General features: G+C 44.1%; 1 long non-coding RNA gene and 1 pseudogene across 3 annotated transcripts in view; one reads left to right on the top strand and one right to left on the bottom strand.

Annotated features, from left to right (window-relative positions):
• Positions 1-27,978, top strand: part of LOC128325860 (uncharacterized) — an 84,504-nt gene that overhangs the window by 14,113 nt on the left and 42,413 nt on the right. For all 3 annotated transcript variants that reach the window (XR_008307688.1, XR_008307689.1, XR_008307687.1), the window contains exons 2-3: positions 24,775-24,870; positions 25,950-26,238. This is a non-coding gene — a long non-coding RNA (uncharacterized LOC128325860). The remainder of the gene's footprint in view (positions 1-24,774; positions 24,871-25,949; positions 26,239-27,978) is intronic.
• Positions 6,424-6,577, bottom strand: LOC128328622 (uncharacterized; annotated as a pseudogene).

Here is a 27,978-nt window from a genome sequence, read left to right on the forward strand (position 1 = left end):
CTCCTTAGCCCCTTGGGGCTTTTGTGGCCTTGTGGGCCTTCTAATCAGTGCCCAGTCTGCTATTTTTTGTGTCCCTAAGCCTCCACCTAACTGGCAGCACCTTATAATGTGCTCTGCAGGCCCCACTATGCCCTGCTTCCTAGCCTTCTCACCCTTCTGATAAACACTGTTTTGCAAAGTGCTGTCAGCATAGTCCTATCCCAAGTAATATATCCATTTATTAAAGACATCTAATATGAGAACTCCACTGTGAATCCTGTACTTAAAAGTTTGGAATTGCTTTTCAGTCAGAAACATGGTTAATGGTTGCTTAAATGGCTGAGGTCTGCAAACATTCTTGCATAAGCTGTGTTCTCTAATTTCTGAAAAGTGGGGCAGTTTTGCTTCTATCAACACATATTTATATGCCTTCATACACAAAGAAACTCTTGTCCTTGTTCACAATTAGAGACCACAAAGTGTAACTAAGTTCATGACATATTTTAGATTTTTCTTTTTGTCCAAGTACTGGAAGACAAAAATTATTCTACAACACTTCCATGTTAGACAATGCTTCATATTAAGAAACTAGTTGAATTGATGGAATTAGTACTGACAGAATTCTTTAATGGCTGTGTAGGTCCACTCGAGATGGAGTTGGCAACCTGGGAGATGGAAGCCCCTTTGCTCCTAACTCAGGGCATGGACCTCAGAGTGGCTGGAGAAAGAGTTACCTCATCCACACCTCCTCACCATGGCTTCTCAGTGGCACATCTCTCATGTGGATGCCTCCTGCATTCCCCTGGCCTCTCACTAGAGCACCCAGGTTTTCTCCTCAAGCAACAATCTGCTCATCCTCAGCTACCATCATCTTTTAATCCAAGGGAGCACCTCCCCCGCCTCTCCAAACCCCATCCTTTCCTCCCAGCCCACTTTTATTGTGCGCCTATGACTCTCAGTGCCTAATTGTACATCATTGCCTCTCTCTCTCCATCACCTTCTCTAGTCTGTTTGCGTCAGTTCCTGCTCTCCTGTTTCCCTGTATCTCGGTCGGCCCTTGTTTGCCAGCTGTCTGTTGAGTTGGCCTCTGCTCCCAGTGTGGATCTGGCTGCATCATCATGTGGCACCATCTCTTCCTGCAGCATACTATTCAGGAGTGCACAGTGGGATGCCACCTGCCTGGACAATCCTGAGCTGCCTTCATCACTCCTGTTCTGGTCCTAAGTCTCCAGCCTGGCCTGGTGTTGGACAGGCATCTCTTTGGAGACCCCAGGTACCGGCACTTTTGGAATGGGGCTAGTTCTAACAGGCTGCAATATAAAGTTACATTCTTTTGGGACAATCCTCAAATCAGGATATCACTATAGCCTGCAACTGCAAGCTTGATCATATTTCTACTAAAAAACTGAACAAGGCTTTCTCAGTCTTTACTCCCATTTGAACCATGAGTGTTCTTCTTTTTGACATTTAAAAAGGACAATATTTTTTGTAGTTCACAACAGGATATCACCTTTAAAATAATATACCAGGTTTGACAAATAGCATGTGCTTTCATAGCCTATTCTGCAAACCAGGCAGCTCACCCAGGAGAATATTAAAAGTCAAATGGCTCTATAGTGCTGAACTGAAAACAGTCATACCAGTTCCCAGCAGGATCTCATAAATAGTTCTTCTGTTTTGAATCAAAAGGTTGCAACCTGATTGAACAAAGAGTATGAAAAGATGTCAATTACCCTTTGGATTGTGCACCGTATGAATTATGGGATGGAAAGAGGAAAGTCCTCATCTAGTCCCGCACACCCCAGGAGTGCACATGGTGCTTCCGCATTGCTTGCTACTAACAAACAGGTAGATGGTGATCTTCGCTTTGACACCATGATTCACTGGTTGAGGAGTGGAGAGACTGATTGTGTCATTGTTTCCACAAATGTGATCAAAAGTGCCTGCAGACAATGAACAGTTTAATAAAATATAGAAGCTTTGGAGCCCAGTGGTAGGGAGGTCACAATTTGTGTGTACAGAATTCCTTTTTCTGTACTTAGGAAATCAATCAGTCTGTCTCTTACTCTTGTTATTATGAAGACTGGATGATAAGCATGAGAAATAGGGGTGTGCATAGAACTGTTTTTGGTGGTTTGGTTCAAATTCTAACCAAATTCGAACTGAATTGCCGCTCTGCGAAACAGTTTGGTCGAACTAGCCGAACTAGCCAGTCCAGTCCATTCAATCGAACCGGTTCAAACCAGTTCAAGGGGCTATGCATGTAAAGGGGAATCCGGTGAAGATTTCTTTAAAAGGTTTATAAGTGCAGCGGGGGAGGGGCATGAGAGGGCACCTTACTAGCGGTGGCGATGATGGCTCCTTTAAACTCTGGCGCTCCCCCCAGCAGTTTGGCCTGAGCAGCGGAAGCACAGTTCTAATCATACATCTGCCACTGCCACAGCTGGCTGCACTGCTGGAGGTGGTGGTGCCAGGGTTTGGAGCAGCTACTGACACTAGTAAGGTGTCCTCTCACCACCACCGCCCCCAGCCACCCTTTGAAACCTTTTAAAGGCAGGATTCCTCTTTGCTTGTAAAGGGGAATCCTAACCAGATTCCCTTTACAAGCATCACCGTTCGAACCATCAAATCAGGTTGAACTGGTCTGTAATGGACTGGGCCTGGTTTGGTTCAAACTCGGACCAGCCGCCCTTTTTTGAGGCCATTTCGGTTCGAGTTCAAACTGGGCCAGTTTGAATTTAACATGGTTTGATTTAAACCAGTTCTGCACATCTCTAATGAGAAAAATGGTTGAACTGTGCAACCATAACATGCTGAATATGGTAAAATGGCACACCATGTCCTCACCAAACAGTTACAGTCTCTCTTCTCAGTTTAAGTAATTTATTAATCAACTAGTGTTTTTAAGCCCGTTAAAGTAACGGGCGTTAGTAGGGATATGATCTGCTGCCGCCTTTTCTTTCCTTTGCGGGTCCGGGCCGGTCTTGCCGCCGTGTTTTTTTTTCCCCTCGGCCGGGCCGGTCCCACCCCCGTTGTCTCTCCTCATCGGAGAAATCTCCTCCTCAATGCCACTGTTGCCTCTGTCCTCCCCCGGTCTCCGCTTCTCCTCATTCGTTTTTGTAGCAGGGCTGGTCCTGCTGCTGCCGCATCTGCCCTCCCTGGTTTCCGCTTGTTCTCCTTTGTTTTTGCGGCAGGGCCGGTCCTGCCACTGCCGCCTCTGCCCGGTCCCCGCTGCTCATCCTCCTTTTTAGCGGCTGGACTGGTCCCGCCGCTGCCGCATCTGCCCTCCCCGGTCCCCGCTTCTCCTTCTTTCGTCCCGGGAGACAACATGGCCGCCGTGTCTCTGTAGCCGTATCTTTCTCGGACATTCTGGGCATGCGCTCCGCGCATTCCCAGAATGGCCGAGAAAGACACAGGCGCAGAGACATGGGCGCACACCCTGGCTCTTTATTATATAGGATACTCTATAATTATTGAAGAGGAATAGGTCAATGGCAATTTTACATTGAAGCATGGAATAAAAGAGGGGTAGGAAGACTCAATATATCCATTTGTAATGGCAATGTATATAAAGAATGTTTTTGGAGAAAATAATTTTAAATCATTGATTTTAAAAATTGTTATTGATTTTGTTGTATTATTGGTTGTGGACTGCCCAGGCCTACTAGACTGAACATAAAAATGTAACAAATACACACACACACACACACCTTGTCCTACTTTGGAGTGACACCTAGTGTTTACTGTCTGCAATATTTTACATTGTACAACTATTATTATTATTATTTTATTACTACATTTCTATCCCGCTCTTCCTCCAAGGAGCCCAGAGCAGTGTACTACATACTTAAGTTTCTCTTTCACAACAACCCTGTGAAGTAGGTTAGGCTGAGAGAGAATTGACTGGCCCAGAGTCACCCAGCTAGTTTCATGGCTGAATGGGGATTTGAACTCGGGTCTCCCCGCTCCTAGTCCAGCACTCTAACCACTACACCACGCTGGCTCTCTAATAACCTATTCTATGCTAATCTCTATTGAGAAGTAAACACCTGGACCTTTTTCACCTAAAAATTGTTTGAAGTTTGTTAGGGAACAATTATAGACCCTCAACAAAATGTCTAAAAACATTCTTGTTGTGCATATATTACCTGTTCCTGTGCCTGAGCATGGTGAACATTTTAGGCACCTTTCCCCTTCAGAAGCAGAAGTGGCTGTGACTGTCTTGAAGGAATATTCTTCAAGCTGAGAAATTACCTGTTTTTATTATCCAAATCCTCCATACACCCACCATCCCTGGCCACTGAGTTGTATGGGCTCCATCCACTTAGTGTTCTGATAACTGCTCTTTGATTTTGAACATTTTACTCCATGGAGTTACATTTGGGCAGGGTTCTTTTTGGCAGGGTTGTCCTGCCTTAGGTTTTTTCCTTCAGATTTTTGTGAAACCAATGTACCTGTGGGTTATTCCTAGACTGCCAATATGTCCCTGTCACTCATAGGTGCACCAGTTATGCATCCATAAGGATAATAACATACCCACCTCTTTCAGAAATAGATAATAGATACTTTTCTTGTCTGATATTTCTAATCCTCCTTCTCCATCTGAGACTGCTTAAGTTGGCTAGTTAATTCCAAGTAGCCTGACTATTATAAGGCTTTTGCTACCAAGTTAGTGTGGAAATACTTTACTACTTAATGTTTTCCATTTCAAGGAAAATCCCATAGTTTCAGATATGTTTTGTAAGCTCTGGACAGCATCCAAATTAAATAATTTGTTACTAAGGCCCATTGAAATTAATGGGACTTAAGTTAATCATAACAAATTTGTCTCATTTATTCCAACGGTGTTTAGTCATGACTAATTTAATGTGGATGCTGCCCAATGTGTCTTGCACTGTATGAACACCAAATTTTAGGTTTCTCTTTCATGTGAAACTATTCTTAGAGTTTTGCTACCCAGTGAGTAAATCAGTGAGTAAGTGGAATAATCAGTCTTTAAAATGCACAGCCAATAGCAGAAAAATAGTCTGGTAACAAAAGACAAAGAGATTGGGATATTCCTTGCCAAAAATGCAAGAGAATAAAACGTGCCTCTGCTTCATCCTCTGAGGACAAGCGGAGTGTTGAGAGAGTCCGCAGGTGTGGGCAACACACTGGTGCTGGAGGTAGAGGACCCTAGAATTCCTCCTCTGAGTCCTGGCATGCAGGAGTCAGGTTTGGGACTGACTGCCTCCTCCACTTTCTGACCAAGGTAGCAAGGGGTCAGACTTGGGGTTCATGGCATCCTGGGGTGGGGGGAGCATGGGGCTCCTACCCAGGAAAGGTGCTTCACTGGAATTTAGAAGCCGTGGAGGCCCGGTCTACCTTCCCTTGGTTTCCCAAACATGAAGCCCAGGAAAAAGGCCCGAAGCTGTTGTGCAGGATGGCTGGCAAAGTGGGAGAATCATGGAGCTTCTACCCAGAAAACGTGCCTAGCTGTCAGGGGATGGGGAAGAGAGTTTGGATGCCAGGTCAACCTCCTGCTGGTTTCCTTTTCCAAGGGGAAGGGGGAGTGCAGAAAAGAGGTAGGTGAGGGAGAGGAAAAGGAATCACATTCTCCCATGTAGCCAGAAAAGAGCAAGAAGGCCAGGCCTACCAACGAGGTGGAGGCCAGGTCTACCCATGACCAGCTGACTGTAGGTAGACATGGCCTCCAGTGTGGAGTTGAGCAGGGATGCCAGGTATACAGCCAGGCAGAGACCAGGTCTACTCATAGGTGGGGGGGGGCGGCGGTTAGACCTGGCCTCCAGTGTAGACTTGGAAGGCAGGGCAGAAAAGAACAGGAAGGACAGGTCTTCCAGCCAGGCAGCAGACAGGAGCAGCACTGTGGAGAGGGTCTTATGTATGCCACATTTCCCATGCCCCACCGCAGGACATGGATTTCACTCACCATTACCGAGAAAATCTTGGTTATTTTATTTTCCTCCACTGACTAATATACTTGAATTCAGTGGGTTGCCACATCTTCTCTGAGGTCACGGTCAGATTGGATGTGGACACAGCAACCAGCAGGGATGCCATCTCTTCACCCACCATGCTGAGCTCACACACACCCAGGGGGGCTGGCCCAGAGGGACTGTGGGCAAGACAGTCAGACTCGCGCTAACACAAATGCACCAGCTGGGGGTGGGGAGACAGACTTATGAGAGACCCACAGATAGCTGCATGGGAACTCTTCCATCCCAGACACCGGCACCCAGACACCAGTTTTCCCCACCCCACCCAGGACACCCTTCTCCACAAGAGGGAAACAGCCACAGAGCAAGGGGCCAGCACAAGTGAGGCACAAACTGCCTAGATTGGGAGTCCCAAAGGCATCTGGTGTGGATTTAGGGGGACTGAGGCACCTGCTCCAGCACCTCAGCAGGCCCCCAGGCAGCAGCTATAGGGTGATTGACCATTAAGTGACGCTCAGACAGGTGTAGCCCCAGGAGGAACCCAAGGCCTGCAAGGGAGTCCAAAGTGTCAATGATCAATGAGTCCTGCAATTCACAATAATTCTCTCAGCTAGCTGCGTTCTTCATTGAAGAATGAGCCAAGTGATTCACTATTAAGAGTTGTAACAGCCGGCTTTTCATTTGCATCTTCCCTTTTGTCCCCTGGGGGGGATGGGTGGGGCCAGTCACCACTCAGCTCAAGCCATTCTGGTGGGAGCACAGGTCCCAGAACCACACCTCTCTCACACAGGGTGAAAAAGGCATGGGGGTTTGTTTGGTGGACCAGGCACTCAGGCCCAGAGGGGGGCAGGGCCAGGACCTCCTCCCCATCCCCTCAGGAGGATCCACCTGAATCTTTAAACTACAGCCCTAGAGAGCAACAGGTACCTGGCACCTGGGTGGAGGGGAACCAGTTCTCATCCCTCTGGTGGGGAGGGCCCCCAGCAGCCAGTGCCCTGTAAGACCTAATCAGGTCAATTTTATATTGAATAAGTGCATAGATAGGTTAGCCATATTGTATCAGATAGGTGCTTGACATGGGTCTGTTTGCTCGACACTGTTTAGGCCTGGATCTTAGCACCCACAAGTAAATGCCAAGTTCCCCTGTTCCAGCAAATTTTCCATGCTTTCAAGAGCAGCCCCCATCGGGTGCTTTTGTCTAAAATTAGAGCAGGTTGGCCTGGGCACACTTCCTCATTTCTCAGTACCTCAGATCGAAAGTACGCCAAGGCTCGGTGTTCCATTTGTAGAGGGGTCGCTCGGCCCACGCCTTGTTCCTCTTTCACATCTCCCCTAGCCAATGATATTAAATGTCAAATGGGACAAGTTAGCCGAAGGTCATGGATGGTCAGGACTCCTTCTCTGTCCAATCACTATAGATGCGTGGGTGGAAAAGGTTCGAGGATACTTAAAGACCCTAATCTGGGGATAGAGGGTACTGAGCTCTCTCCCTCAGGGAGGGTGGCTCAGGCACGGCACACAAGAGGAGGAAAGGAGGAAGTTGATCCAATCAATCAATTTGACAGCACCTAGCATCTAGCAAAAAGAGGAACAAGTCAAGGTTCCCTTGGGGTATAGTATATTGTGACCGCAAGGGTCTGGCTGTCCTGTCAGTGTCTCAAGGCTGTTAGTTTTGTGACTGCTTTGTGTGAGAGAAGTAATTTTGCTGCATGCTGTATGCTGTGCTTCATCTGAACATTGGTAAGAAAATAAATCTGTTTTGATTAAATATAATCCCTTCACTTCTCCTCGTGTCTTCTTGAGTCTTGGGATTCTTGGCAGCCAGAACCTTCAGAAAGGACCCACAGTCTATTAGTGTGAGGATTTTTGGAGTCTTCAATTATTCCTGGTTGCAGGGATTTTGGAGAGTCAGAAATCTCTTACAGCCCTCACTGGCTGCCAGCACCCCTTCCAGAGAGAACACCCAGGGAGCCATAGTTCCAACCACCCTACCTTCCAGGGTTCTCCCCAGTTCTGGCACTGGTGTGGGGCTGGGGGCCACCAGCTGACATGGAGAGGGGTCTTCCAAGACAGGTCCTCCACACCAAACAGTCCCTATGATGTGAAGGCACCAAATGTGCATGCCACCCTAAGAAGTTGGACACCAACCACACAGGGTCGCATAACTAGCTAGCATGCCAGAATCTCATTCATTATCAGATTTAACCAGACAAATCGCTCCACCAAGTGGCCATGCACCACCACCCACATAATCAAGAAAGAGCCATTAATCTGTCAATCTTTCTGTGCCCAGGCTGGGTGAGGTTTCCCATGTTGAGTTAAATTGAGCTGCAGGCACCACTCCTGGTGGTGCCCTTCTGTCAATTCCTTTAAGTTTCAGCTTTGCAACTATAAAGTTAAGTGTGCCATCAAGTCGATTTCAACTCCTGGCACCCACAGAGCCCTGTGGTTTTCTTTTGGTTGAATTCAGGAGGGGGTTACCATTGCCTCCTCCCGTGCCGTATGAGATGATGCCTTTCAGCATTTTCCTATATCACTGCTACCCAATATAGTACCAGTGGGGATTCAAACCGACAACCTTCTGCTTGTTAGTCAAGCATTTCCCTGCTACTCCCCCCAGAACCCAAAGACTTTGATTTTCCAGAAGCTTGCCCATGGGAACAACACCACCAGGTCACTAGTCAGCATCATTTATGGTCAGAGTTACAACGGTATTTGATCCTCATCAAACCTCCAACATTCTTGGCATATGCTTTCACTCTGGTTCATCTTGCACCAGTCCAAGAATTTCACCTCTAGTGGTACAATACGAATGCCCCCATCCAGTCCTCTTAATCATGGCCCCGTTTCAAAACCTCATCATATTAATAAATATTCATATTCATCATAAAAACAAACAGATAGAACCATAGTCCTATTGCATTATTCCTAACTGGAGTATTCCGGCCTGCTTTGAACACTCTAATTTTTTCAAAGTAAACACTTAAGATTCACAAGACACTCAGTTAAGATAATCAAGGGAGCACTGAGAGGTAGGTGCTGGAACAGGCAGTAACTCACCCCACAGCAGACTGCCAGCTCAATCCCAAGATCCAACTATGAGCTTTTTAACTGCAGCAACTTTAATATACACTATTGGAGCTAGAATTACCATGGCTGCTGGCACCAAACTTGCCCTCCAATGGATCCTCATTAAAGAATTGAAAGTGGATTCATTCCAATTACAGGTCCTCAAAAGAGTCCTGTATTGTTATTTTTCATTACTACCTCCCCAGGTCAGGAGTGGATAATTGGCACACCTGCTATCTTCCTTGGATATGGTATCCATTTGTCAGGCTCCCTCTCCAGAATCAAACTCAATACACATGGTCACTATGATAGGCACAGAAAGTTGGTAGGAGATATTTAAATGCATCATTGCCACCACGGGGTTGTATGATTGGCCCAAAGTTATCTGAGTCACTGAAGTGGCCAAGTGAGCGCAGATTGGTTTTGGTCTGCTAAATGCACGCATCCCCGGAGGTCAGCATTCATTGGCATTTTTTAGCTCTATAATTGCTACAGTTATCCAAGTAATGGTTAAAGTGACCAAAGGAATCACAACTGATTTAATGAGCCATTCACAGTTTCACTGTAACACCCATGTGCATTTAGACATGGATGGCTTAATCTTTGAGACAAGCATATGCTACTGGCAGAACCAACCAAGTAGCTGCCTTGCTCAGTGGAGACCCAAAGAGGGGGCACTCAACAGCACCACCCCATTTCCTGGTGCCTGGAGGATGCAGGGGGCGGTGCACAGCACATCAGACAACAAAGGAACCTCCCACCCCAGGTAGGGGAAGAGGGACAAAACCTTGGGAACTGGGGAAGGCCACATCCATGGCTGCAGGGCAGTGCAAGGGTGCAGCACCATATCAGCACCTTCCCACACCGGAAGGAGGAGCACCCTTGGCACTGATGGGTCAGATCAGCCCCAGCCATCAGGAGGCTCTCCCCAGATGAGGAGAGGCCCCCTGGGAAGCCACTGCCACATAAAGTTGCTGTGTGAGGGAAGAGAGGTACCTGCTCCACCTGACACACCGAGGCTAGCCCATGAGGGCTCTCCCCATCACAGCAGCAGAGGCCTGGTCTCAACTGGGTGGATAGGGCAGAGCACATCTACCACTGCTAAGCACAGGGTCATCCCAGTTCCCAAAGGGAAGACCAGTCTGTCTCCACCCCTTTCCTGGCCATGATAGCATAGCACTAGGCACAGGGGGCCACTCAAAGTTCCCAGGACCTGGAGTGCTGGGCCACCCAATTCTGGGCCTACTCCACCCCTTTCCCCCCTCCCCCAGCCACCAGGGGAGGCAAGGGGCTGCTCATAGAAACCAGGGACCATAACATTCTCCAGACCCAGGCAGGGGCTCTCCTGGCTGGGCACAGGACACTGAGAGAGCCGGGAGTGCTCTGATGGTTCTCTGAAGGTCCTGAAAACCTTGTCACCAGAAATCTCTGCAAGGAGCCCTGAGTTTGGTACAGCAATTCCAGGGCTTTGGTGGAGACTGGGACGAATCTAAAATAGCAGCCACGGCCCTGGAACACATGCCTGGGTATGCCTGTCAAATCTGTCCCCATCAGGAGCTCCAGGATCCAGATGCAGAGAGGGCTGGTCAACCTGTTGTGGTCAGTGGGCAAGTTTGAATGGATGAATGGGCAGGTTTATACAGGAGAAGGTGGTTATTCAGATATCCTTGTTGGGGGCCATTAGGGATTTATGGGTCAAAACCAGCACTTTGAATTGCATCTCAAAACACAATAAAAGCCAGTACATATCTTTATGCACCAAGAAGTTACATACAGCATGTCAGGTCTGATTGCCTTATTCTCAATAAGCTGAAGTTTATTTGCTCTTCAAAGGTAGCCCCACATATAACGTATTGCAGTGATCTAACCTGGACATTACCAAAGCATTACCACAGCTTGGGGATGTTTTAAAATTGAAGTTGACTATGGATGCCCAAGTAGTATCAGTGGCGTGGAGCACCTTTCACCAACCTGGTGGCATCCCTTGGTGTCATCTGTTGGTGTGCCAGTGGCAGCTCAAAGCATGGATAACTGTCATCCCTTTTCCAGGCCAAGAGATGCCAGATACAATATATATTTCTGCATAATTCACAGCTGGAATTGTTTTTGTGAACCGCCTGGAGCCTTTGGAGTCAGGCACTATATAAAGTAATTAGTTAAACCAGTGTTTCTTAACCTTGGGCCCCCAGATGGTGTTGGACTACAACTCCCATCATCCTCAGCCACAGTGGCCATGTCAGGGGATGATGGGAGTTGTAGTCCAACAACATCTGGGGGCCCAAGGTTAAGAAACCCTGAGTTAAACAAATAAATAAAATAATAAATAATAAATATCTTACAGAAGTTAATGACACTGAATATGCTTTGAAACCATCCCTGTGACTTTGTGTTATCCAGACTCTGCTAGCTCATGCCTTACTGCCAATAGTATCAATTTCTGTTTATTTTTAAAATGAACTTGTTTATTTAGCTTTATCTAAAATAACTAGCCTATCCAAAACTTAATATTATTCTGACTAAAAACTTTAGAAGAAATTAATTCCTGACATATGAAGAGTAGAGGGAAATATATGTTGCCATGCAATTACAAGAAGATTAGAAGAAGAAGAAAACATCAGAAGCAATGAATAATGACTTCATTAGACACATTCACAAGAGCTTGGGAAATCAATTTAGTAAGAAAAGAACACATTAGTGAATGCATGTAACAGAAGCAAGTAGCCATCATGTCCACTTGGAGAAGTCTTCTCTTCACCAGGCTAAACATACTAATTTTCTTTAAACAGGGGCAGCTCATTGCTTTTTGCCACTTGAGATGAATGCAATGTGCAATTATGCCACCCTTGTCCCCCTGGAAAAGAGCCCAGCAATGGCACTTTTTCACCCACTGGTGCTGCCCCAACCTCAGCCCCACAGTTCAACCAGTCCCAATGCAACAATGATGCCCCTCTTCCCCCTCACCAGCCTCACCTCAGGAGAGGGAGGGAGAAAGATATGGTGGTGGAGCAGTCACAGCAAGGAGAGGTTGGCAAGCTCCTGCTAGATGCCCACGGGCTGCCTGGCCTGAAAGTGTGCAGACTGGAGGGCAGAGTATGCCCAGGTCAGGCCTGAGAGAGAAGAGGGGTGTTGTCATAACTAGTGAGGGAGGCACAGGCCAGTCCTTAGGGTGGGGTGACCGGTACAACAGCCCCGGGCCTCACGTTTGAAGGGGCCCTGCTGCAGACCGGCAGGCACACACAGCCCAAGATGCGGGGGGGGGGTTAGCGGCGGGGGAGAGTGCACTGAGGTGCAGGTGGCAGCAGCTGGGGGGACAGGAGAGAGTGCAGCTGGCCTGCAATGGACCCCCTTCCTGCCTCCCTCCCTCCGTGGAGGCTGGCCAAAGAATGGCTTCCCAGCTTCTCCATGGCCACATGGGAGTGAGCAAGTGAGCATGTGATCTGTTCACTTGCACATCATGTGCTTTGCTTGATTCCTCGGGCAGAAGCAGTGAGAAGAAGTGGAGGCTGCTGCGAAGGCAGGGAGCTAGCAGCAGCGAGGCTCCACAGCAACAGCCAGCAAGCGAGGCCATGCTAACCTACCTCACAGGGTTGTTGTGAGGATAAAAATAAGCATGTACACTGCTCTGAGCTCCTTGGAGGAAGAGTGGGATATAAATGTCACAAATAAAATAAATAAATAAGACCGTCTCCCTCCTTCATCCTGCTGCTTTGCCTGGCTTGGAGGCTCCGCAGCAGGCAACATGGCTGGTGAAGCTGAGAGAAAATGAGTGAGTAGGGAAGGGGAAATGGCCAGGCAGCAGTACAGCAGTGGGTGGCGGGGTGGGGGCAGGTGAGCGAGCAGGTGGCGGGTGGGTGGCAGGGAGGGGGTGAGCGGGCAAGTAAACAAGCAAGTGGCAGAGAAGGTATGGTTGCAAGTGGGTGGCTGACACTGAGCAATAAAGCAGGGGCTGTGGCAGGTGTCAAGGAGAGCAGCGAAGTCCTAGCACACAGATGCTCTGTGCTGGTTCAGCTAGTATAAAAGGATATATATAAAAGGATAGTGGGCAGGAGTCTGCCAAGAGAGGGGTCATGAGGGAGGAAAGAGCCTCTTCGGGAGGAGGAAGCTGCCACTGTGCGAATTAAATGAGGAAACAAGATCTGTTAACTCAGGAAGGAAGAGAAAGAGAAGGAAGTGGAAGAAAGACAGAGGGAAGAGTGAGTGGAGGAGAGAGAAAGAGAGAGAAAGAAGGGAGGAGAAAAGAGAAAGAAGAAGGGGCGAGGGGTGGGCCTTGGCCTGTCAGCAGCCTGAGGGGAACGAGCGGTCCATGGTGGTGGAAGCGAGGAAGGGCCCAGTCAGCCTCTGCCTCCGCTGCTGCTAAGGGCTACTGAGGCCCTTGGCAGCGGGAGGCAGGCAGGTGGGTGGACTGGGCCTGTCAGTGTCCTGAGGGGAATGAGCCGCCATGGCAGTGGCAACAAGGAAGAGCCCAGCCAACCGCTGCTGCTGCTGCTCCTGAGGGGAGGAGCTGGAGTAGGGCTTGGGTGAGGGTGGGGAGGTCTCTGGGGTGAGGGGGCTGCAGCTTGGCCAGTTAGTGCTGGCAACACCACAGCCATGACTAAGAGGGGTGAAGGGAATAGAAGCAATGGGGTGGAGGAGGAGCAGGAGTGCAGCTCAGGCGAGGGTGGAGAGTTCTCTGGGGTGAGGGGGCTGGGGCGGGGGATGAGGGGAGCAATCAAGTACCAACGCACAGATGTTCTGCATGAGTTAAGATAGCTTCTCTCATTTTTGTCTTATGTTTGCTAATAAAGAAGTGAACAAAACAAAATTGCCAATCCATACTGCAGGCTAAAGTTTTCTGGAGATAGCAGTGTGAGTTATTGCAACAGCCTTTATTTAATCAAATGTGATCTCCCTTAAAATCAATACAGAACCTTATGGACTTCACCCTAGTTTCTCTGTCTTGCATCTCACCTTAATTAAAAAGCAATGTATTCAACTCTTGCTCTCTATAAGCACTTTTCTCAAGGCAGTATCATGCTTTGCCTGGTCAGCTGCATCATTAATCAAGTCACTAGCCATGCTTTGACTTCTGGAAGTAGTACCAAACCAAATACCTTATTTGAATTCTAAAATATTTCATTGGCGAATGAGGTTCAGTAAGCAAGAGTCCATAAAAACCTGCAGTGAGGAAAATCAGAGTGTGGTTGCCCCATCAGGAGTCAGCCTCATAAGGAGGACTGCCTGCTACTGGGCGAAAGACTGGGTGTTAATTCAACTCACATTAAGTATTAAACAAATAGAAAGGAGAAGTTTCCTCATTCAATTGCCTGACAAATGGGGCTTTGCTTTGGAAATCTAAACATAACCTTGAGATTTTCAGTTATCTCTACTGTTACTCTAACAGTAACAACCCACTCCCACAATTTTATATGGTGCAAAAGAATTCCTCAGCTTAATAAATAATTAATATAATAATTGCACCTCCAGGACCAATAATGACATAACACATGTATTTGGATGAACTAGGGCCACTTTATTAATTGTTAATACAAAAACCTGCAGTGAGGAAAATCAAGGGTCAGCCTCATAAAGAGAACTGCCCGCTACCGGGTGAAAGACTGGGTGTTAATTCAGCTTGGCACCAGTCTGGATATCATAACAACCATGAGGTGTTAACCCCACTGAGGAGAAGTCAGCTAGTCCCACCCACCCAGGCCACAAATCTCCGAGTGGTGGGCACCAGCAAACGTCCAAGTAGGGGTGGCTCCCAGCCCAAGGGTCGCAAAAACTGCAAGGGCTGTTCTCTGGCTTGCCTACTTGCCTTAAATGGTCCTCCAGTCAGACACCGAATAAGACTAGCTACACCAACCCGCACTCTTTGGCCATAAAAGCAGGGCAAACCTCAGTTTAGCCCCGCTTACCCCATTCATCCAAACTATCACAAATACCTCGCTGCTGGTCCCGCAAAAACAAATCGTTTTCATGATCGGACAGATGGACTCCGTCACTGCGATACAAGGTATTATCATGAACCCGGATGCCAGAATGCGAAACGACATAACCTCCCAAAGCCACAAGAGTCCAACCAACCTCACTATTAACTTTCTGCTGGACACAGTTAAAACACTGGACCCCACCCTGGCCACACCAACATAACCGGGGAATCATGCAAGACCATGCCAGCACGATATCCGGAAAACGGGCTATCAAATTTTGAAAATCCGCAATTGTTTGCAGGATTAAGGCCTTGCTGCAAAGCAGTCCAATATCATTGCCACCCAAATGCATCACTTACAGGCGAGGAACGCCATGTTTAGCAATATACTTATCGAGAGTGGGCATGAAGAGGCTCTAAGACATTCCGTGACATCCAAGCCAATCTACTTCGGCCACACCAGCCAGACATAACTGGGTGCCAATGCTGGTCCGACAAGCCCAGTGGCTGGCCCAAAACACGTAACCAAAGATGAGGACCCGGACAGGAGACAGAAAAAAATTAACTGAAATGGCATTGTTTGTTAATGACACAAAGGATGAATGTACCAATGGCACGCAGATGAGCGCCAGTGCCTGAGGGCACGAATCTGACCACTGGACATGCCAGGTCCCACTGCAGAAGATGTAGAGCCAATGAGAAAAGAATGGGTACCAAATTCTGCTGGATTAAGGCCCACTTTACGTAGCGCTTCACATACCATTGCCCAGAATTGATCATGAGCAAGTGCAGAAGCATTTGCATGATGAAAGAAAGGACCCGGATCATCACCCCATACCTGCAGGTAAGCTAAAACTGCCGACATGGGGCATAAAGGATTATTGACACCACACAAAATACTAATAACAGCTCCTTTACCACACCGGTCAGTTTTAGCCTGACGACTTACTACCTCCAACCTATTGCTAGTTAGATGCACATCACGAAGCTGTAAGGCCCAAGCAGATATGTCCCATTCCAGAAACAATTTCGCTTACCTGAAGGGCACCGAAAAAAGCCACAATAATAGCAGCCTGAAACAATAAAACCTCAAAATCCAAATAACAGATCAAGATAACATGAGCCAAGATTTTATTTAGAATAGCATGGGAAATGGGTACCCAAGAATCAGGGCAAACAGTAGAAACCCAAGCCCAGCCTTCCAAAGCACAGCACACCCTAAAATCAGATGTGGAATCCACAAACCCATTCTTCTTACCCTGGAAGGCAAGAGCTGCCAACGTGGCACCAAATGACTGAGGCACCAAACCCTGGCCATGAAGGTAAACACAGTAGTAGGAGTGTGCACAGAACCGGCTTGTCTAGTTCGGTTCAAGTCCAAACCAGACCAGAACTGGACTGGGCCAGTTCAGTCTGGCATCCCTTCAACCTCCCCCCCTATCAGTTCGGTCCGGTCCAGGGGTGGGGTTCACGAGCTTTTACAAAATAATTTACATTTTTAAAAAAACGTTCCCCCTCTGTGTGTGGGGGGGGCGGTTCTCCAGGGTGTGTGTGTGGGGGGGTGTCAATGGAGATTCCCCTCCCCCCACCAGCCTCCCATTCATCCAAAACCAGCCCATTTGGCCATTCTTCGGCCCATTGGAGCCTTTCCCCTTGGTGCAGTGGCCATTTTGTAGGCTGCCACACCTGCACAATGGGCCTCTGCGTGGCCTGGGTCATGCCATCTTTTCAGTAGTTTGGGTAAGACCCAAACACTTGATCACCTGCCAAGGACATTCTGATTAAGATATTGTTCCTGGAGCATATCGTATCTATCCTCCCTTTTTCCAGGTGGTTAGAAGGATGTTTTAATTAAACCTTACTAATTGGTACAAAAAGGATATATGAAGTCAAAACATAAATACAAGAATGAGTGGGGTGGGAATGAAAACAGAAATGAAGGTGATTACAAGGTTTTCAGTGAAAAGTGAGATCTCTGGGTTACAAAAGTTTAAGTTTATAAAAGTTCAAAATGAAACTCTCTCTGTGTATGAATATAAGTGTACAAAATCGGATAAGTGCAGAGGGAACAAGTGAACCACACCACTAAACCTCCTTGCCATATCTTCCGCAGTGACACTACACCAGGAATCTGCATGGATATCCAGGAAGCCTTTGAAAGCAATCCTGGATATGTTAATGGCTTGCTATTTAGAAAAATATTGGAAAACATACTGGGAATGGGGGGATCTCCAGGAATAGCTTCAGTCAGAGCTGGCAACTTTTGTCGTATGCTGTCCCTGAGCGGTGAGAAGTTTCAAGGGCATCACTACCTGGATTTAGCTTCATTTGGAGAAAGCCCCCTAGAGAGTTGTGGGTTGTGTGTGGTTTCTGTTCTTTTTAAAAGGAAAAAAAATACTTGGCTTATTTACAAATATACAAAAGCAACAGCATGTTTACTCCTATAAGATCCCTGGAGAGAGGCCCTTGTACCTCAAGATGCTGTCAGCTCTCTGTTCCAGACACTACCAGCTGCGCTCTCGCTCGCTCGCTCGCTCGCTCTCTCTCACACACACACACACACACACACACACACACCCTCACCCTCTTATGTCAGCTGCTGCCCTTAGCTTGGAGGGTAGAGATCTCCAGATCTCTGTTATTACCTCCCATTAAACAAACATGAACCAGGCATCCTGATCTATTTTAACTGGTAACTCTCCCTTACAAAAGAACCCCTGGCTTTAATTGTAACAATATATTCCCATTTCCTGGCATGTAAAGAGTCCACAAAAAGTCTTTGAAGGTGATGGAACCTGGGAGGTTCTATGACAAATTCTCAACATGAAGTAAATCTAAAGTGGGTGATATCCTGAAATGGGGCAATTTGTTCAACTGCTTAATCATCAAATCCACTTTCATTTCATCTGAAAGAATTGCTCAGTCTGTGTCCATGTATCCCACTAGTCTGGTGTTGCCGCTTGCTGGTATCATGAGTTTGAAGTGCGCTATACCCTTCAGGTATCTTCCCAGCCTTTGACTGTGGTCCAGTCATTCTTGGTTGGTGCACTTTCTCTTCTGCTCAGAATTCCCACCGATGCAACTACTGTATGTCTGGCCTTGTGTTTGTTGCTATGTACAGAAGTTTCCCAATTGCTCTTCTGTATAGACTGCTGTCTAGCAGTGGCTCACTGTCCTGATCCTGCTTCAGGAAATTTACTCCATTGATGAACTGACCTCATTGGCTTCTGTCAATCTCAGGCATTCTAGGATATCCTTTATCTTCTGTTTCTGGTTAAGAAAGTAACTTACATCCTCTTCTCTTTCTATTTGAATGTCAAGATAATAGGAAATGTTTCCCAGTTCTTTCATTTCTATTTCTTTATTCAGGTGCTCCACAGTCTCATGACTGTCTCTTTTCTTTTCATAGCAAAAAAATCAAGTTACCAACATAAGTCAAAATGTAAGTCCATCTGTCAGTTTTTAATCTTGAGTATCGGCAGGGGTCAGCCTTTCTGTGAGTGAACCCCTCCTTGAGTATCTGTTTGGGCTTCTCATTCCATACTCTAGAAGCTTGCTTTAAGCCATAGATGCTTTTCTGGAGTTTGCATACAAGCCTCTCTCTTCCAGGTTCTTCACATCCTGGTGGCTGCTCCATGTATATGTCTTCCCTAATCATAGTCTTCACCAAACTTTTGAGAGCATCCTTTGACTATTAGTCTGGCTTTGTAGTGTTTGATGTCTTATTTCACATTGTATTTGGTTTTGAAGACCCATTTGAATCCTACTGACTTTTTTCTAGTGGGTAGTTCCACAAGTGTCCAAGTTTTATTTTTGTGTAGAGATTCTATCGCTTCTTCTGCAGCTTTTCTCCAGCTTTTAGCTTCATGTGTTGGAAGTCTTTCAATATCTTCCCATGTGCAGGGTTCCTGGGTCTCTTCCTTTCTGGCCATGTAGGAGAGTCTCCTGGATGGAACCATTTTGTTGGAGTTTTGTGAGTGTCTCACTTCTGGCCTAACTTCTGCTTCCACTTCTGGTTCTAGTTCACGGGTTAGCTCCAGGCTTATGAGGATTTCTTATTCTCTTGGTTCCTTTTCCATCTGGATCCAATTGGTCCAGTTTCTGGCACTTCACTTGTGGTTGGCCTTTGTCTTTCATCAATGTATACTACATTGTGTATTCTCACAGTTCCAGTGGCCACATCAAGGATTCTATATCCTTTTCTTCTAGTGTATATCCAGAAAGTATTTCTTCTTCACATCTGAAGTTGAGTTTTTTCTCTCTTTAGCAACATATGCTTTTGATCCAAACTCTCTGATATGTCCTAAGTTGGGTTTGTGTTCCCATGTGATAATTCAAAAGGCATCATATCTGTTGCTTTGGTTGGCAGTCTGTTCTGTAGGTAATTAGCAGTCATGACTCCTCCACATTTTATTCTCAATCCTGCAACATGCACCTTGCTGAAGACTTGAAACTGGCCTATAATCACCCATCACTGAGGGCTATAGGCAGGCTTCTTAAGTGCTGGTAATTACCTTTAAAGCCCTGAATGGCTTAGGAGCAGGTTATCTGGGAGAGCACCTTCTTCTGAATGATCCCCACTGCACATTAAGATAATTGAAAGAGGTCCGTCTCTGTATGCCAGCAGCCCATCTGATGGGCCTTATCTATAGTCACTCCTGGGCTGTGGAATTCACTCCCTATAGATATTCATGGTTTAACATCACTACCAGCCTTCAAAAGAACCCTTAAGACATATTTTAGTTAGGCTTTTAATGTATTAAATTGTTTTAAATTGCTGTTTTAACAGGGTGTTTTTTTTAAAAAAATTGTCTTTATTGTGTTTATTTTTGTGAACCACCTAGAACCTTTGGAGTCAGGAGGTATATAAATTAAATTAATAATTATTAATTAACAACTCCTGTTTGTCTTTGACAAACATCAGAATGAAAGAACACTACATTCTGCATCTGATCTCATATCAAAATCCAGAAATCTAGAAATCACAAATTCCAAATCAATCTCTTCTTTTGATTCCAAAGAAAAACTTATAACTTGAAATCTCTCAGGCAGACTATTCAGAATAAATCCAACTTTCACCTGGGAGTTTGCTTCATCTGGGACTTTTACATTTTCTTGTTCATCTGGGAGTTTTACATTTTCCTATGCACATCTCCATACAATGTCTAGGATTTGATTAACATACTCAGTTAAATTCTGTCCTCTGAGTTTCATATTACATAGTCTGACAATCACATCAACACTAGTATTTTTTTTTATTTCTAGCATACAGTAGTTTTAAAGTCTCCCAAGCTTCCTTAGCACAATGATTGGGTTACTCATGCACAAGCAGATGAATCCATAGACTTTTCTAATTTTAGCATCCCACATTGCTTATTCTCTAGCTGCTTCAAGTCTGTCCCAGTAGTGGCTGGTGTGGGCACTGCTGGGGGTGGTGGCGGCGGTGGCGAGAGGCACCTTTAAACGTAAATTAGAAGGTGCTTACCTCCACTACCACCACACTGGAAAGCTGCTCTGAGCAGTGGCGCACCGCTCAGTACCTCCTGCAATGGCGGATCAGCTTCACTACTCACCTAGCCTGTACCCATTGTCATTAGTTCAGTCTTTTTTACGTGTAGTCGTAGTCCAATTTTTCCATTGTGCTGCTTGACTTCCATCATTAGAGCTTGTAGAACACCCATATTGTCAGGTATCAGAGTGGTGTCATCAGCGTACTGCAGGTTATTGATGTTTCTTTCTCCAGCTTTAAAACCATGCTCATCTTCTTCCAATCCAGCTTCTCTCAGTATATGTTCAGCATATAAATTGAATAAACAAGGAGAAAATATACAGCCTTGTCTTACTCCTTTGCTGATCTGGAACCAGTCTGTTTCACCATGTTCCGTCTGGACTGTGGCTCCTGTCCTGTGTATAGGTTTCTCATTAGAACAATTAGATGTTCTGGGATGCCCATTTTCCTAAAGATGTTCCACAACTTGACATGGCCGACACAATCAAAGGCTTTTCTGTAGTCAATAAAGCACATATTGACTTCTTTCTGGTATTCAGTGGCTTTCTCAGCTATCCAGAGTGCATCAGCAATGATGCCTCTTGTTCTTCGGCCTTTTCTGAAACCAGCTTGAACTTCCAGCATTTCCCTTTCCACATAGGGCTCTAATATCTGTGTTGGATGATCTTGAGCATTATTTTGCTAGCACTTGCTGGTCAATGACCAAATAAACATCTCTCTCTTTTGCTAGCATGTGAAATTAAGGATATTGTGCGATGGTTTGCTCAATCTGTTAAGTCTCCTTTCTTGGCATGGGTATGTAGACTGACCTCTTCCAATCAGTTGGCCACTGTGTCATTCTCCAAATTTGCTGGCATACTTTGGTTAGAGCCTTGACTGATTCTTCTTCCATTGCCTGCCATATGTCTGTAGCTCTTCCATCAATTCCTGCAGCCTTCTGACTTGATAATGACTGGAGTGCTGATCTAACTTCATCTTCCCATACTAGAGGTTCTTGCAAGTAGGGAATATCTTCTAGAGTATCTTGGATGTTGACATCCCTGCTGAACAGATTATCAGTATTCTCCGTCTATCTCTGTTTGATCTTCTCTGAATCAGTTATTATCTGTCCTTTGGCATCCCTTAACATAGCAATTTGAGGCTGGAACCTCCCTCTGAGTTCAGAGATCTTTTGGAAAATTTGCCTTGTTTTCCCACGTCTATTTCCATTCTCAAGGTCTTTACAGATGTCATTGTAGTATTGCTCCTTGCCTCTTCTAACAACTTTCTGAAATTCCCTATTGAGTTCCTTCCTGAGGTCTTTATCTTTCTTGACTTTGGCTTCTCTCCTCTTCTTGGCAATTTCCACCATCTGTTCTGACATCCATTTTGCTTTCTTCTGTTTCTTAGTCTTTGGCAATCTCTTTTCACATTTGTCCTTAACAACTTCTTTGATTTCATTCCATAGTTCCTATGGTTCCCTATCAATAAGGTTTAGATCTTCAAAGCAGTTCCTGATGTTCTCCTCGAAAATGGAGGGTACATTCTCATGATCATATCATAGAAACTCAATAGCTTCTCCCCCCCTCCTGCTCTATCTTGACTTAGGAACATATACTGAGTCAGACCATTGGTCTATCTAGCTCAGTATTGTCTACCCAGACTGGCGGCGGCTTCACCAAGGTTGCAGGCAGGAGTCTCTCTCAGCTGTATCTTGGAGAAGCCAGGGAGGGAACTTGAAACCTTCTGCTTTTCCCAGAGCGGCTCCATCCCCTGAGGGGAATATCTTACGATGCTCATATGTGTTCTCCCATTCAAATGCAACCAGGGTAGACCCTGCTTAGCTAGGGGGACAAGTCATTCTTGCTACCACAAGACCAGCTCTCCTCCTCATGGAACATGGACTTTGAACTTGCACATGCACATGAGCAGTTCATGATCTGTTCCACAATCGACCCATGACTATGTCTTTGCTGTTATAATGGAGCTCTTCCACCTCCTTGCACCAATAATGTAATCAATTTGATTTCTGTGTACTCCACCTGGTGATGTCCATGTGTATAGGCGCCTTTGGTTGTTTGAAGTATGTGTTAGCAATGAAGAGATGGCAGAAACTAATAAGTCATTCTCCTGCTTCATTTCTGTTTCCTAAGCCATACAGTCCGACTGTGTTTTCCTCCTTATAATTTCCAACTTTGTCATTCCAGTCTCCAACCACCAGCAGCACATCTTGCTTGAATGTTCTGTCAATTTCAGACTGAACTTGAGCATAAAACTCATCACCTTCCTCTTCTTCTGTATCCGTCGTTGGGGCATAGACTTGAAAACTGTCATGTTAAAGGGTTGTCTGTGGAATCTAATTGATATTAGTCGGTCACTGACCACATTGTACCCAAGTACTGTCATTGCTATATCCTTCCTGACTATGAAAGCAACATAATTTCTTCTTCTTTTTTCATGTCCTGTAGTAAATGGTATGATTTTCTGACTGAAAGCGTCCAATTCCAGTCCATTTTAATTCACTGATGCCCAAGATGTCAGTCTGTAGTCTATTAATTTCATCTTTCACTATGTCGAGCTTTCCCGTATTCGCTCCTCAGACTCCATCACAGTTTTTAGAAAGCTTCTTAAATCTTGGCTTTTTACCCAGGCTTACATGACTGTTTCTACTGCTGCTTCTATGTGTTTTTACTAATTTATAGTTTTTATGCTTGTATTTTATAGTTTTAAAATTAGATTTGTTTTATATTTTTTTAGCTTAATATTTTAATTGTCATTTTTATTGTATGTTTTTAACTTTTGTAAACCGCCTTGGGGTTGTTCTTAATGAAAGGCGGTATAGAAATTCAACAATACAATAAAATATAAATATTCATGCTTCTTACATTCCTCGTTCCCATTGTAATCCTCTTTGCAGATTCAGATTTTCTTTTCCCACATGGCAACATCAGCCGCTAGATGTTCAAAAAGCTTTAGCCTAACCGTGTCATAAACACCATCGGTACTCTGAGAGATCCTCAGCTCTTTCTCAGTAGTATGTTGAGTACCATCCGAACTGAGGGGCTCATCATCCAGCACTACACTGACAATCCTTCTATCTTGTCTATCCCTGTGGTTTTCTGGGTAAAATACAGGAGTGGTTTACCATTGCCTTCTCCCATGCACTGTGAAATTATGCCTTTGAGATTGTCACTAAAGTGACCATCCTTCCTATATTGCTGCCACCCAGTATAGGTGCCTGCTTGCTTTAGCTGGCAGCTGAGATGACCTTAGTGCCTTGGGTGACCCTAGTGGGAGTATATCTCCCGGCGTACTTCATTCATCCTTCCCACAAACACCCCCCACACACACCATGATGAGGCAGCATAGCTGGACTTTGAAGGGGGCAGAATAGTTTATTGAGTGTGGAAACAGCTACAAAAAGGGGCTGCAGAACTATTTTTAGAAGAAATCATTGTGTTGTGTTTAAAGAAGGAGAGTTATTACTTAGAGCTATGTTAAAATACACAAGCTTTATGAAGAGAGTTGGCAAATGTAGCAAGTGACTGTGTACCCAAGGACTGCATAACCTTATGGCATTGTAGGATGGGTCATTGAAGTAAAGATGGCATCTTCAAGCTGGAAAAGGAGCAGTTGGCGAGAGATATAAAAATAAAGTCATGCAAAAATACCTGGGAGAAAATTGTATTTTCTGACTTTAGTTGATGACCTTTCTCACAATGTATATTTATTTATTTATCATATTTATATACTGCCTGATATGTACATCTTGCTGAAGGAGAAAAGTGAAGTATTGATGAAACTCATAGAGTATGTGAGCAGAGTCACTAACAAGTTTGGGAAGAAATCTAAGACTTTGCATACTGACCATGATGGTGAATATTGCGGATTTGGAAATGACATTGAGCAGTGTTTAAAAGGAGCAGGGAATTAAGCATGACCCTATACTCCAGAACAAAATGGTGTAGCTGTTAGCTGAGAGGAAAAATAGGGCTTTACTTGAAAAGTGCAGAAGCATGCTACTTGACGCAAGACTAGAGAATAAGTACTGGGGGGAAGCTATTAAGACAGCAACTTATCTACAAAATAGATTACCTACTAAAACTCCTTTTGAATTCCTTTTGAATTGTGGAATAGAAGAAAACCCAGTTTAAAGTACATCAAAGTGTTTGGAAGTAAAGCATACGCATACATCCCCAAGGAGCATAGGGGGAAATTGGACTGTAGAGGTGAGGAAGGGATTTTTGTAGGATATGAATCAGGCAGTAAAAGTTATAGAATACCTGACCGTGCCACAGACACTATCAAGTTGTGCAGTGTTGCTTACATTGATGAGAAACAGAAATCTAATGTCAATACAATGGCTAATTGTGACTTAATTTTTCCAACAGGTGAAGAAGCTGAACAGAAACTACAAAGAAATAATCATCAATCTTGATGTTGCAGAGAGATCTGATCAAGAAGGGGTGATTGAACCACAATTAGAGGTGAGACATTCAAATAGGATTAATAACGGGATTCCACCTAAAATGTTTTCTTTTGAGGCAAAAGAGGAGAAAACACCTGAATCCATATGTAGTCATAAAATAAAAGCAATACCCGATTTGTATACACATAAGTGGATACAGGCTGCTAAGGAAGAGATTGGCTAACTTCATAAGAATAAGACATGACACTTGTAAAAGTTACCAGAAAACGGAAAGGCTATAGGCTGCAAATAGGTGTTTAACATTAAGCGTGAAGAAAAAGGAGACACTAAACGATATAAAGCCAGGTTGGTTGCTAAGGGGTATGCACAAAAATATGGCAAGGACTATGAAGAGACCTTTGCACCTGTAGTTAGGTATACATTGATTAGACTGCATACTTGCAAGGATTTAGAAAGGAAAAAGCTGATCCTTGTGTGTACACTAGAAATAGAGATGGAAGATAGGGATGTGCGAGCTGGCTCGCTTCAAGCCAGGCTCGACATCCAACTGGCCCGGTTCAGCCAGTCTGAGTTTGAACCGGACTGGCCCCTGGTTTGAAGAACTGACTCTCAGCTCACTCTCAGGTCATTTTCATGACCTCTGCACATGCGCAGAGGCCATTTGCATCACCATGCAATAATTATTAAGGGGGTGGGTGGGCTGTGGGCCCGGGACTTCGATCTTTTAAGTATCTGGCAATGCCCTGCCCTGTTAGTACCTACCCATTTATCAATTTATTATTAATTGTTATTTAATATTTATTTATTCAATTTATATAATAATTATTTATTACTAAGTGGTATATAACATTGGGGTGGTGTTTCCCTAAATGTTGTAATATATTTGTGTATGACTACTCTTACTAATTTATCAGTATTTATGACTTGCATTGTACTGGTTTTTGTTTTGTTTCTATTTCGCTTTTCAAATATTTTTCCTTCTGTATCCTTTTTGTATCTTTATATTATTTTGTAGTTTTATTTTATTTATCATTTATATGTATTTATTAAAATATATTCTGCCTTTTAATCATAAAATATATTCAAGATGACCAACAAAATGTTTGGTTAAAACAATTGTAATTTTTTTTTTTAAAGCACAGCCACAGGTACACAGCAAAAAGAATATTCACATGGACCAAATAATTGGAGTACACCATCTTTAAAAGTGTGCTGGAAAAGCCAAGTTTTACCCAGATGCTAGAAGGCAAGTAATGATGTAACAAGGAAGCCACCCCTCTAGGAGGGGTGTTCCACTGCTCAGGAGCAGCAGCCAAAAAAAAGCCCACTATCTGCCAGATTTCAAATAACAGGGGGACACAGAGCAAGCTTCTGATGTTGATCTAAATGTGTGTGCAGATAGATATGGAAGAAGTCAACCCTCAAGGTATTTGCTCCCATGTTTTAAAACATTTAAAAAATGATGTTGCTGTTTTTGAAGCCACTGTTGAACATTATGTTTGTATCTAAACAGTTTTTGTCTGGACATTTTGTTTGTACACATTGTACTGACATGGACATAACTGTAGAATGTGAAAGCAACTACAGTTAATGCGGCACAAATTAGCAAAATTAATGCCAGTATCAAATTGAGTCATAGCCTAATTGTAATTTGATACAGAAACAAACAAAACTCTTAAAAAGACAAGCTCAGCTGCTTACATATCACACTCTTTCATAAACAGAAACACATCAGAAATGTTCTGTGGCCAAATGTCCCCACAACTTCAGACAGGCATATTCTTGCTAGACACACAGTCTGTTCTCATGCTAGTACAGGAAATGATCTGAAACCCTGAAATTAGTATTTCAAGAATCCAACTCTAGTGCTATGATTCGCAAATGATGGAAGAATAACTAGGGCTGCTAAACATCTCTACTTTTAATTTTTTTTAAAAAAAAGCTTTACTTGCATTGAAAATCCTTTTAAAATAATGGATGTTTCTAATTTTACAACTGCACAGCCAGCTGTAAGACCAGCACTACAGCTGCATATTGTTCACTGTTTTTCTTGGGCTCTGACAAGCCTAGACTAATTCACTGGGACAGTCTTGTTGACAAGGCTGGCAGCAGTATGTTTTGGAATAAAGCAGAAGAGAATAATTTCAAGGTGAAGACTGATATTTAACAAGTAGATTCAGAAAAGAGTCATGGATAGCACTGAGAAGTTATTTTTATTTATTTACAAACATACAAAATACAATTATTAAATATAATAATAATAAATATATAATTAATTATTAAAATATTGACTATAATATAATGTGTATAATTAAATATAATTATAATTATTAAAATTATTAAAATGTATGTATGTATTTATTTATTTAATACATTTCTATACCGCCCAAAATGCAAGTTCTCTGGGCGGTTTACAAACAATTTAAAAAAGCCAATAAAACATTAAAACATTTCAACAATTAAAATTAAAAAGTTAAAACTATTAAAACACAATTAAAACAGTATCTAATTTAATAACTTTAAAAACCTGTTTTAATTATTTTATTCTACTGTTTTTATTGCCATGTATTTTAATCTGTGACTTTTAAATATTTTTAATTTTGTAGTCGAAATCAACTTGATGGCACACTTTACCTTTACACTGCCTAGAGATGTACATATCAGGTGGTATAGAAAAATTATAAACAAACAAACAACACAATGACAGGAATAAAACACAATAGAAAAAACTATAGAAGATACAAACACACTATTTTTAAAAGCACCTAAATTCATAACAGACGTAAACGATACATTTTTATACATTCAGAGCCATTCAGATCCATCTTATTTATGTATTATTTCTCTGTGTAAACCACCCTGAGCCATTTTTGGAAGAGTGCTATAGAAATTGGATAGATAAATAAATAAATAAAATAGTTCTCTTTCGTGATATCAGAAGACCAGACATCAATAAAAGATTCAACTCCCTGCTGACACGTGGAGAAGTTTAAAGTTTAAATAGCCACTCTCCCTGCTTCTCAGCTGACAGACAGGTTTAACATTTAAATAGCCACTTGTTCCAGGCAGGCTGCTCCATCAACTCTTGCCCTGAGAGTGGATTTTTGAGCTAAGGAATCTAATCCCATTTTGGGGGTTAGGTCAAGCATTCCAATATTGTAGTTGC

The sequence above is a fragment of the Hemicordylus capensis genome, chromosome 5, assembly GCF_027244095.1.
Source record: "Hemicordylus capensis ecotype Gifberg chromosome 5, rHemCap1.1.pri, whole genome shotgun sequence".
Taxonomy (NCBI): Eukaryota; Metazoa; Chordata; class Lepidosauria; order Squamata; family Cordylidae; genus Hemicordylus; species Hemicordylus capensis.